Raw genomic sequence first — 12,308 nt, 5'->3', positions numbered from 1 at the left:
TTGGATGGCCCGCTAGAGTAAGGTTGCCTCCTTCATTCAGGTATACCCGGGGTTTCTCCTGCCTCGTCTTCGGGTTCCTCCACGACGGGTGTTGTGCCCTCAGGTAGGGTTGTCACCTCCTCCTCTGATGCGTGGGCGATCACTGGCCCAGCCGCACAGAGTTGTAGTTGTTGTCTGGCGGCGCCGAGTACCATGTCGTCGGGTTCGTTGATGACGGTGGCGGTGTCTCCCAATAGGCCCTCCGGATCGCTCAGTGAGACGTCAGTGATGGTCACCTGTCCATGGCGGGTCATCTGTCCTGGTTGGCGTGATGTTGTCATCTCGTGCGTGGGATCTTGTGCGTCACTTGGTGTTTCCAGGTCGTCGAAGGCCTCTTCATGCTCTCCGGTAGCCGGTTCGGGCTCGTCTGCTATCGGTTGTTCATCGTCGTGCATGTCGTCGTGTGTCTCGTCGTAGTCGGGTTCTTCCGGCATCAGCTCACCCGGTGTCGTGGCCAGTCGTAGATCATCGAGGTGGATCTTCCGGATGCGCCACCCCCCGAGTCTGACCAAATATGCGGTCCTGCCCACGCGTCTCTGGATTTTGTAAGGCCCGCTCCAGCGCGGTGCCAATCCGGCGCAGTAGTTGCAGGGGGCTGTAGACAGCGGGTGGACCCGGGTGTAGACTTGGTCTTCCGCTTGGTCTAGGGGTGGCTCCCGCGTGGTCTTGGGGGTGATATTCTGCAAGTAGGTCATTTTTCGTCGTCGTGCATCTTCATACATGTCTGTCCTGCGCTGGTCGCGTTCCTCCGTCCCATCTCCATCATGCAGCGTCCCGTGGGTGGCCCATTCGCCTGGGAGGTGCAGATTACTCCCTTGCACCATCTCGGCGGGCGTGTGGCTGGTGGCTGCATTCACACGACGGCGGATGCAGAACAGGGCATCGGCGAGGTGTTGGTCCCACTTCGAGTGGTCGTCAGTCAGTCGGAGTCGGAGTTGGATCTTCAAGTCCTGGTTCCTGCGCTAGGTGGGGTTGGCTCTGGGATGGTAAGCTGGGGTTGTGTGGTGCTGGATATGCACCTGCGCGCACCAGTCATGCCATTGCTTGCCGATGAACTGGCTGCCAATATCGGTCAAGGCCGACTGTCGGTAGCCCCACCGAGGCAGGAACTCCTGCGTCATGAGGTGGATGATGTTGCGGACACCCTGGCATTGCTGCACGGATATGCCTCTGTCCACCTTGTGAACATATCCATCACGACGAGTATGAACCTCTTACCTCTGGGTGACCTGGGGTAGGGCCCCATCAGGTCGAGTGCGATGGTCTGTAAGGCGTGGGTCGGTTGTCGTGGGTGCTGTTGCTGCTCCCCGTCGCGTCGGTGTGACTTGCGGACATGGCAGATATGCACTCCCGGACGTACTCCCTCACATCCCGCGCCACGCCGGGCCAATGGTAGTGTTGGGAGACAGTGTGTCGTGTCTGGTCCGTACCAGGGTGTCCTGCCAGGTCGTGGTCGTGGTAGAACCTCAAGACGGCCTCGCGCGCCTCGGGAGGCACGTAGGTCTTCCACGACCCAGCCGCTCCAAGTGCTCGGTGCAATATCTGGCCGTCCTGGTCTCTCCACATCGGGTGTAGTTCGTCTCCGGCTTGTTGTCGTCGTCGGGTCATTTCGGTTGATTGACATTGAGCGGTCATGACCCGTTGGTCGAAGTCAGTTGCGGTATCAGGTGGTGGGTCGGTTTGGTTGGCGTCGGTCATGATCCGTAAACAGGTGTTTAGTGGCGAGAGGTGTTCGGTGTTGGGACCGGGCGGCAGCATGTCCTCCCACTACTCCACATCGATGACCTCGTGTTGGTCGCTTGGTTGCCGCGACAGGGCATCTGGCAGCTGGTTTTCTCGCCCTGGCATGTGCTCCACCACGAAGTCGAAGGACTGGAGGAGTATAGTAGGGCCGCGACGTCTTGGCGGGTCGACTCCCTAGAGCTCAGCGACCTTGTAATCGACACGTACCGCCTTGTCTGCTCCGCTGATAGCAACGGCCTGGAAGTCTCCATGCCGTTCCGAAAACATTGGTCGAGAACAATCTCACGTACGGTGCAACACAGCGCAGACGTTAATGATACAGAGATGCGATAATGCTTTACGGTAATTTATTATTTAAAGGTAGTGCACCATTTGCTCGACTGGGCAGCTTAGTTAAACATAGTTAAACATAGCTATACAATTCTTTAAAGTTAAGAACTAAATTTGTAATTGTGGGTTGCTGTAGGAAACACAATTAATTAAGACTTGCATGTAACTCCCTCGCTGATGCTTACTTTTCCATTTGGTTTGGCTGAAATGTGAAGACGATCGACATGACACTTTCACGCACTTCAAGAACCTTAACACGGGTTGGTATTTTTTCCATAACAGCACTCTGAAAGAACCATTTTAGTAATTTCGAGGGGTCCGAAAACCATATTTATAACAAACCATCCTCGCGTATTTTATAGTCTCCTGTTGTTGTGCTTGCTTTATAAACAAGAGAGGCTCCAGGAAGGAAACCCTGCCTAGAACCAACGCTTAAAACTATCAGCCTGTGCGCTGCATTTCCTGTTGCCATTACCTACACCTTCAACGTCACCTTTCTTTTGCCAACATTTCTGAAAGGTTAAATTAGTGTCAACCCAGGATTTATCCATGTCAAATATATTCTTCCCAGTCTCCCTGCACTGTTTCATCTGAGTCAGCTACCGTTATCGCCAAGCAACAACGTCAGATCTTTCGAGAAGAAGCATTCGCTTATTTTGGCTTCTTCTCCACACAAAACCCATTTCTTTGAGTATTTTACGCAGCGATGTCTTTCCCTAACTCCATCCGAATTTTTTCTTTCAAAACTGGCAGTAGTTTCCTTGTCGTTTTTTTACTGCATAAAATTCGTGGCTAGTGTCTCTGATCACTCTTCTATCAAAGTCATCAACTGACAACAAACGTTTCCCAGGTTTTTTTTTGGCTTGAAATGAATAATTAAACATGAGAGGCTGTTTAACGGTCAAATAAAGGAGTGATATATATATGTAAATATAAACATATAAATTGTAAATAAATAATGTATTAATATAATATACATTAATATATATCATAAAATCATATATATCATAAAATATATAATGCAATATATAAAGTATATAATGTAATATAATATTATGTAATATAATGCAATATAATGTGTAGCAATATCGGCTACACTTGTAGATAAAAAATATTCTAACAAGCGGTGCAGAAAGTTTGGAAAATTGCCAAATGCAAAACAAACAAACCGCGGGTGAAATTACGGGGAATGCGTTGAAAAACTTATAATGTTGTTGTTTGTTTTTTATTTGGCGTCTCTCTGTTGTGTTTTCGGATGCGCGAAACTGATCTTTGGCTTATACCTGTGTATCGCGCAGCTCTTTCGGTTGCATTTGTTAGAGGTACTAGCGGACATATGTTGGCAGCTTCTTCATCACAACACTGGATTACACTACTTCTAATTTCCCTCTCCCCACTATGTATTACTTTATTGTATCTTGAACGTCCTGCGTCGGGCTCCATTGTTCACTTCAGACTGAGAGCGTGGCGCCTGATGTTTTTGCTATGAACCGCATAGCGGCTGATATGCGCGCGCAGCTGCTTCCCCTCTCATTTACTCTTCCCCGCTTCCCCGCAAAACGACACGCCAAGACGTCGCGGCCCTACAGTAATGCCCACTGTATGAGTTTCCCTTTTCTGCCCTGCATTGTCTGGAGCCAGGTGAGGCAGCGGTTGTTGGTCCGGAGAGTAAAGGCCCAGCCCTCGAGGTGCGTCCGGTACTTTTTTACTGCCCAGATCACCGCCAAACACTCCTGCTCATTGCTGTGGTACCTACGCTCAGCAGGCCCGAAGTTCGCGCTGGCGTACTCCACTACATGCTTGTCTCGTAGGTGGTCAACTTGAAACAGGATGGCGCCTACCCCTAAGGTGCTGGCATCTGTCTGCAGGATGATTGGGCATTCGGGGTCAATACGTGCAAGGGTGTGGCAGCGAGTGAACGCGCTCTTCACCTCCTCGAATGCGCGTTGCACATCGCTGCTCCAGTGGTAGCGCCTATGCGGTGACAGCAGGTCGGTGAGGGGTGCGATTACGCGGGAGAAATCGGGTATGTATACCCTCAGCCAATTGATCAGACCGATAAACCTTTGGAGCTGCTTCCTCGTACGTGGAGCCTCCGTGGTCTCGATCTTCTGGAGATGGCCAGTCTGAGGCTGGCTCCCCTCCGCATTGACGCGGTGCCCCAGGAATTCCACCTCCTCGGTACCCAGGTGGCATTTAGCGGGGTTCGCGGTCAGGTGGTGGGTAGCGAGTCTCTCGAGCACGAGTGCTAGGTGGCGGCAGTGGTCCTCCCATGTCTCCGAGAAGACGATAACGTCGTCTAGATACGCGAGGGCGAACTGGCCGAGGTACCCTTCTAGCACCCGCGTCATCATTGCTTGGAATGTCGCTGGTGCACACTTGAGCCCGAAAGGCATGGCCCTGTACTGGAATCGCCTGCCATCAGGGACAGTGAAGGCGGTTTTCTCCCGGTCTTGGTGTTTGATTGGTACTTGCCAGTACCCCGACTTCAGATCTAGCGTGCTGAACACGCGGGCCCTCCCGAGGCCGGATACCGCCGTCTCGACACTGATCTGCGGGGGTGGTGCGCTGATGGTTACGGCATTGAGGGGGCGAAAATCAGTACAAATATGCAGGGTACCGTCCCTTTTGGGGGCCAGAACGATACACGCGTTGTAGGGGCTGTTGGAGGGTTCGATCACCCCACTGTGCAGCATTTCAGTGACCTGCTCCAGTATGATCCTCTGCTCCTTGTAACCATAACCCCGGGGTGATTCATAGATGGGTTGGTCGGTGGTGGTCGGGATGGAGTGCTCGACTACAGTGGTGCGCCTCGTCGTTCGTGCAGGACTTTGTTGATGGCGCTACGGAACTCCGGTGGTACATCGTGGTGGAAGTCGTCTAGGGTTAAGGTTGGGCCTGATGGGCTAGGTGTTCGACCCACCGCATACACAACGAATCTCTCAGTTCGCCCCACATTGATTTTAGCTGGCCCCATCTCCAACACGTCATCGTGTTCTGCCAGCCAGGGTTGCCCTAACACAAGCTCTTCCCCCAAGTCCCCCACAACAACAGCAGTCACTGGTGTAGTTAGCTCCCGAAGGCTTACCTTCACATCCGCGTGTCCCATCATCCGGCTGGCGTGGGTGGTGGTTGCCAGCCGGAGCTTGCCCTGGTGTGGGCGGAAGGTGCCGGGAGGTACCAGCAAGGGGTGGATGAACACCTGGCTCGCCCCCGTGTCGATGAGGGCGAGGGTCGGGTGTCCATTCACCTCGACGGGTACGCGGAGCAGGTGGTCGCTGGGTTGTGCGAGTTGTCCCATCCTGGGGGGTTGTTGTAACTGGATTGGTCCGCTGTGGCCGGGCTGTTGGGCGTGGTGTATGTCGGCGCGGTGAGTGCGCTCGGCGGTTCAGCGTGGTGTGGTGCTGGGGTCGCCGGGTCCTGTCGTGAGTGTCGTGATGGGTTCTGACATGGTTGGTATACCTGGTGGTCTTCGGTAGCGAGTTGTTGTGGTAGGCGGCGCTTGTCGTGGCTCGTTGTGGTTGTCACCGGCGCTCATGTGGCATATGTCGGCATGGTGGATGCACTCGGTGGTTGAACGTGGTGTGGCGCTGGGTTCATCGCGTCCTGTCGTGAGTGTCATGGTGGGTGGTTCACGTCGTGCTGCCCTTGTCGCGAGTGGGTTTGCCGTGGTCGTGGCATCACCTGGTTCGCGTGTCGGTATTGCGGGCGGGGGGCTCCATCTGTGTCCCCCCCTTACTCGATTCCCGTCAGCTCTTGGTCGTGCGAGGTGGTGGGTGGCCGGTAGGCGGGTTGTGTCGTGCGCCGGGCGTTTGCCCCTCTAGGACAGTGGCTGTGCCAGTGGTACGTGCCCTGGGAGCATCCTAACCTGCACTGCGGTGATTGATAACTCGTGCTGGCTTCTGGCCGCGTCAGGCCGTCGGTGCCTAGCATTCTTGGCTCCCTGAGGTTGGGGCCCCTCTGTTGTGGTTGGGGTGGTGGTGCCTGGATTGCTAGCAGGTGTCGGCGGTTGGGTGGGCTGCGTTCTCGCTCGGGGCCACGTGCGCTCCTTCCCCACATCCTCTGAATATTTTGCTCCGTCGCCACCGCGAGTTGCACGTATTCCATGACGGTGTTTACGTGGGTGACGCGCATGAACGGCTGGAGCTCGTCCCTCAACAGTAGGGTGATGGTGGGGAGTGCTCTGGTGGGCTCTGCGAGTGGTGCTATGCGCTTGAAGAGCTGTAGCTTGTGTGCCATGAAGTTATCAACGGGTTCGCCGTCTCGCTGTGTGTTCCCGTAGAATTGTGCGGTGCATTGCACCATCGTCGCGCCTGCATCGAACCGTTGGCTAAAGGCCTCCGCGAACTCCTGCCACTCCATATCGAAGCGGCCCCATAGGCGCCACCATGTCAGGGCACTTCCCCACAGCTGTTCGCTGGTCCGCTCGGGCCACTCGTCGATTGGGGTTCTGCTTCGCGTGAGTCGAATTTCGCACTGGTGGAGGTATGCGCGAGGGTCCTCGTGAGGCGCACCACTGAATTCGGGTAACTTTGATGATTATAGGGCGGTTCGCACCGACTCCATGCGCGTGTTGGTGGGTCGTGTTGCTATGTCGTGCCCAATCGATTGTGCTGTGGTTTGGTATGGGGGCATGCCATAACATGTGTTTGTCTTGTTCCCGGTGACTGGCACTGTCAGTGTGGGTTGTGGTGGTATTGTTTACCCTGTCTCTAATTTTTCCTTCCAAATCTTCTCCCAGTCTATGTTCCACTGTTCGTGGTTCGCTTGGTTGGTTGGTGACGTGGTATTGGTTTGCGCTGCACATTGGCATGTGCTTTGCCAAGGCAGTGAGCCTGTCAGCAAGTCGGCGGTTCTCGGTTGCTTGCAGTGTGCGCATGTCCCATTGGATGTTTGGTGAAACATAGTTGTATTGCCACTCTTGGTGCTTTGGACAGCTGTTATCGTTACGTGCCACGTGCGCCTTAGCGGGTCCGCGGGCTGGGTGCCCGGACAACCGCACAAAGCGGAGATCGCGATTGGGAGGGTGGGTTGGTTGCGCGCGCCACTCCAGTGACCGGGAGAAGGGGGTGGTGTGGACACCTGTGTGAAGGTAGGGGCGAGAGCGCCCAGACTGCCGCACAAAGCGGAGGACCGAACAGGTGAGGTGGAGGAGGGGGAGTGCGGATAGCGATGCGCAGCGGCGGCCGAGAGCGCCCAGACAGCCGCACAAAGTGGTGGTCAAGAATGGTCGCGGCAGAGGAGGGGATGCGGATGGGCGTGCCAAGCGACGGCCGAGTGCACCCAGGCAGCCGCACAAAGCGGAGGTGAAAAACGGTCATTGCACTATTTGCCACACGCAGGGGTGCCATTTGCCATTAGCCGGGGTTTCGGGTGCGATTCCCGCGGCGAGTCTAAGGAGCTGTACGTGAAAATTGGGGTGTTTTCTGGGAGGGCGCCAGGCCAGCTCTGTCGTCTAGCCGTGAGTGGGTCGATCGGCCCCAGCGTGTCCCCTAGACTCGGTGGCTTTACTTGGAAAGTAGCGACGGCCGGGTTAATCCCTGCACCGTAGAAAAAAAACCGACCCGGAGTCGCGTGGGGAGTTGCATTGAAAAAGGTATTTGGTGATGACTATAGTTACCAGTCGTGAGAAATCAGAGACAAAACTTGAAGGCTCCCCTCGGTACGTGCACGTCCGCTCCGGGCCGCGAGCTGATCAGAACTGCCTCAGGCGTTGGCGTGCAGAGGGGGGGACACTCCCTCCATGCGCCAAGGTTACGCCGCTCATCTCATCTGGGTGGAGACTTGGCGAGGGGTGCGTTCCGCCAGCAGGAGCCAGTACTGCGGGCTGAGGCCGGGCTAATGGCCTTTGGTCGGTATGACATCAATTTGTGTAGGAAAAATGGTGTACTGTAACTGCAAGTGTAATTGCCATTGTTAATTTAACATCCACTCCGCACACTCCGTGCGCGACGTGTATATGACAGTGCAAATCAGACTCGTGTATGTTCTTTGTGAACCTCTCCCAATCCAGTTAGCGATCAGTGTGCTATGCTGTGTAGGGCCAGTAGTGCATCGGTAATCAGGGACCCCTAACATCACGACCACCACCGCCGTTCCTAGTGGGCCACGCAGGGGCATTCGTACCCAACGACCCAACTCGTGGTTAACCACCGAGTCAGCCTGGCGCCCTCCCGAACACGTTTCACGTAAAAAACCAGCCTTCCCGCTAGGAACTATGCTGGATCTCGAACACGAGAACCCGGGGCGACAGCAGGCCGAAACTATTGCAGTAACTTTTGCTCCTAAATAAAGATCATCTAATGGAAGATAGTTTGCAGGACTCCTGTACTAAATTTCTTCAACCGTACTATGTATCAAATAATCTGGTTTTATGTAACAGTCAAGGATGTTTTTATAAAGTGCTAAAATTCTGCTATACAGCAGATATAATTTGGGTTTCTCGTTTTGCATTTCCTTATTAAGGTCTGTCATGTCCTGCAATTGGCCTCGGACCCTTGTGCAAGTGCGACATGCTCCCCTCTGAAACCAACATGGCCGCCTCCCAAAGAAAGCAGTATTCTACAGGCTTCTCTACACAAGCCTTGGGGTATAGGCGACGAGTGGTGCCGCAACCCAAACATAGATGGCATCAAGAATTATTGACATTTATTACAGTGCATATGTATTTTATAATTAATGTACAATGTAAGATGCTTGTCAGTGCTAATGTATATCGCTTGTATCAGTAACCATTGTATGGAGGAGTTGAATTTAAGCTAGGTAGAAATTTACCCAGCTAGGTCGGTGGTCGTCTACCGGGGCGCGCGCATCCCTCCTGTGGACTGTTGACTAGGCAACCAAAGGCTGGTATTACCTAGCGCTACCGACTGTGTCCTGCGGGTGGTGGTCACAGGAGCCCAGCTCGAGAGTTGCAATCTCGCTAGGGTGACTGTGAATAACCACTAGCAGTCCACAGACCAATGTCTGGCCTGTGGGGTCGTTATCACAGCAATCGGGGTGAAAGGTAACCTGAATATAACTCTGCGCGTGGCAGAGAGCAGTTCCGTCGGCGAAGGCACCACAGGGGAGCTCGATGTACCATAGTAGCGAAATGTAGACAAACTGCAGGCTGGAACTTGCGGAGCTGTGGACTGCCGCGTGCGAAACGGAACTGAACAGCATCGGAACTCTGAAGGAAGAGATGACGGCGCCTTTAAGTTGAGGCCCTGTTGGAGCCAGTGGTAGCCTGGGCTGCACGACATTCAACCGACCCGGGAATTTGGGGGGTAAGAGGGTCCGACTCGCAAGATACTTCATTCGCCTGAACGACTTACCCCCACCCTGGCTTGAAAGGTAGGAAGATTAAGATGGCGCAATGTCAGGCTGCCTTTCGCTCCGTGCGCCCGCAGTTCGAGCCGGTTTACTGGCTCGTCTGCCCACTTCTGTTTTAACTGTGGCTGCCTGGGCAGCTGGGCTGGGCTGACGAGTGAAGTCGCCCGCCCCTGGGGGTGCATGCGCCCCTGGTTAATAATAACCCAGGAGTTCCCAACACTTAAATGCGGGCCGCAAGGCCCAAGCACCCAACTCCAGCATGGTTGATTTTTCAGCCCCTCCAACTCTTCTTACCTGGACCCTTCTTCCCTCTTGTCCAGTAGTTACCTGCTTGCATAATGCATGATAATTGATCCCCGCATGACCCGGCCCAGGGTTTTCCCTGTGTCTATGCAGTGTCACATTAGCTAGCTTTTAAGCTAGGCGACCAATGGGGCGTCAGTCATGGCACCAATTGCAGCCATGGCTGTACAGTAAACCCCAATAGCACACGATGCACGCACCCTTGTCCTGCATGGTTAAAAACCTGCATGGTAGAGTGTATAGGCTTCGGCCTGAAACACACTGAGGTCCTCCCCTAACCTGGACCATCCCCTACACACTTAGAATTAACTTAGGCTAGGGAAAAAAAAATCCTAGCCAGAAGTCCCTACCCCAGAGAAATCTGGGGGAAATAAAGCAGGAATTTGGAATTTGGAATTTGGCTTATTGCTTTCTGCTCGCCTCTCCTCTCCCCTCTCTCTCACTCTCTCTCTTCCTTCCTCTGGAGCGGCCTTCGGGAGCTCGCTCTAGACGCCCTTCCCCTGGAGTGGCCCTTGGGAGCCCGCTCTAGGATTCCTACCTCTCCACCCCTTGGAGTGGCCTTCGGGAGCTCGCTCTAGGGCTCCGACTGATACCCCTTCCTCGTTCCTTACCGGACCCCTCCCCTCCATAGCCACTCTCAGTATTGGGCACTACCCGCCTGCAGGAGCTGTTCGGCGACAACGTGTGAGCGCACTATGCCCAGGGGGGTCTTTCACCCACCTCATACCACTCCAGCCCTGGACCCTGTTGCCGGGACACGTCAGGTCTTCAAAATATTATTAAATAAACTCTAAAAACTGAAGGTAAAGTTTGCAAATCGTATTTCTAAGTAAAATTAAAATGTTTTGAGCAGCTGGAATTTGTTCCGAAAGAACAGCATCTTGAAAGAACAAAATTAAAGCCTGATACTGCTCTAGTATCCTCTTTACCACAGGGAGTAATGAGAGCCACCGTGTCTGTGCTGGATGAAGTAATTTATGTGGCTCTGTACCAACAAATTCTTGGTATTCGCGAAGCACTGTAAAACATTTAGGGCTGCAATAGAAATAGTTGTAGATGTCTCGCGTAAGTTGTTCAACAAAATCTGGCAGTTTCTGGCATGCCTTTGAGGCACAAAGGTGGAACGAATGACAAATGCATTTCATAATAAATAATCCATGTATCATTTCCTTGAGGCGAGAAGACAAAGAATTATTAGCTCCCATAATTACATTTGCTCCATCTCCAGCCATCCCCACTAAATTATCCTTTAGTTCGATTCCAGCTTCCTGAAATGATTGGATAACCGTATCAAACAGTACTTCAGATGTAGCACTACCCACATCAGTGATGCTGCAAAACATTTCATGCACTTTAAAGTTATCACCTACTGTCCTAACTACAATGCAAAATTGCTTTCTTCCAACACTGTCAGAGGCTTCATCAACCAAGATTGAAAATTTGTTAACCTTCAGCTTTTCACACAGATCCTCAAAGGATTTCCGCCCAATCACATTTTTGACAAGTGCTGTACATTTTGTATCACTACATGTAATGCCTCTAGCGATAACTGAATCAGGACCTATTTTTGGTATGAGTTTAGACAAGTGTGATGCAGCATTAAATGGTATATTGTGCTCAGCTATGAATGCTGCTATTAGCAACTCGGCACTTTTCACTTTATCTTCATGGCTAGAACTAGTAGCCACGGTCAAAAGTTTATCTAATTTCGGTTGAATCTTAACAGATCGAACAGAGCTCATGTGCTTATTGGTTTTGAAATGTTTTTTGATTTCTGATTTTCCACCCTTTGCATTGGTCTGGCAAGCTTTACATCGAAAAAACATTGGCCCTTTATTGCTGCCTGTTAACCATCAATTAAAAGCAGGTTAATTTTCCCAGGACAATAGATATTTCTGACTGTAGCTAAGTCTTTTCTTTTTGGGTGGAGTGGTAAGAATGGGATGTTCTCCCTCTCTTTCGTTGCTGTTACCACTCATTTTTTATAGGACATATCCCGCAGGGGAAAAAAAAATGTAATCTATAATACAGATGATCACATTAAAATGATTAAATTATTTAAAAAAAAGTATGTTAGTTGACACAAAAGCATTTACACTTCCTACAACTAAACATTGAAATGAACTAAGGAAATATTGCAGTTTGTCTTATACTTTAATAATATTGCAATCAAGAAATAGTATCTGTACTTCAAAGGGAAGGGAATATAACTTTTACGAACTACTGCAAAATTTTGAAGGCTTACTAAAATATTTGCTGGCTATCAAAAATAATTTTAAAATTAGGTGTTTTATCCTGGAAATATAATGCAGTTCTATGCCGGAATACTAGTCAATTTTTTATCATGGACTTGTAATGACTACGTCATGAACTTTGAATTCGGCGCGGTGTAGTTGTCACCCCTCCTACCCATTCCCCTTCCTCTCCCCTTTAGATACGTCACGATTCCTTCTACTTCCAACTGGTAATTGATCCCCCACCCTTCAGGTTTACTGCGCTTGCGCGGTTCCCCTTCTGGGGCGCTGTACCTATTCGAGGATTTTCGGCGCTGGGTCACCATTCCTGTTCAGCTGTAGCTA

This window comes from Bacillus rossius, chromosome 11, assembly GCF_032445375.1.
Source record: "Bacillus rossius redtenbacheri isolate Brsri chromosome 11, Brsri_v3, whole genome shotgun sequence".
In the NCBI taxonomy this organism is placed as follows: Eukaryota; Metazoa; Arthropoda; class Insecta; order Phasmatodea; family Bacillidae; genus Bacillus; species Bacillus rossius.
The sequence above is the reverse complement of the archived record's forward strand: the minus strand, read 5'-3'. Positions refer to the sequence as shown.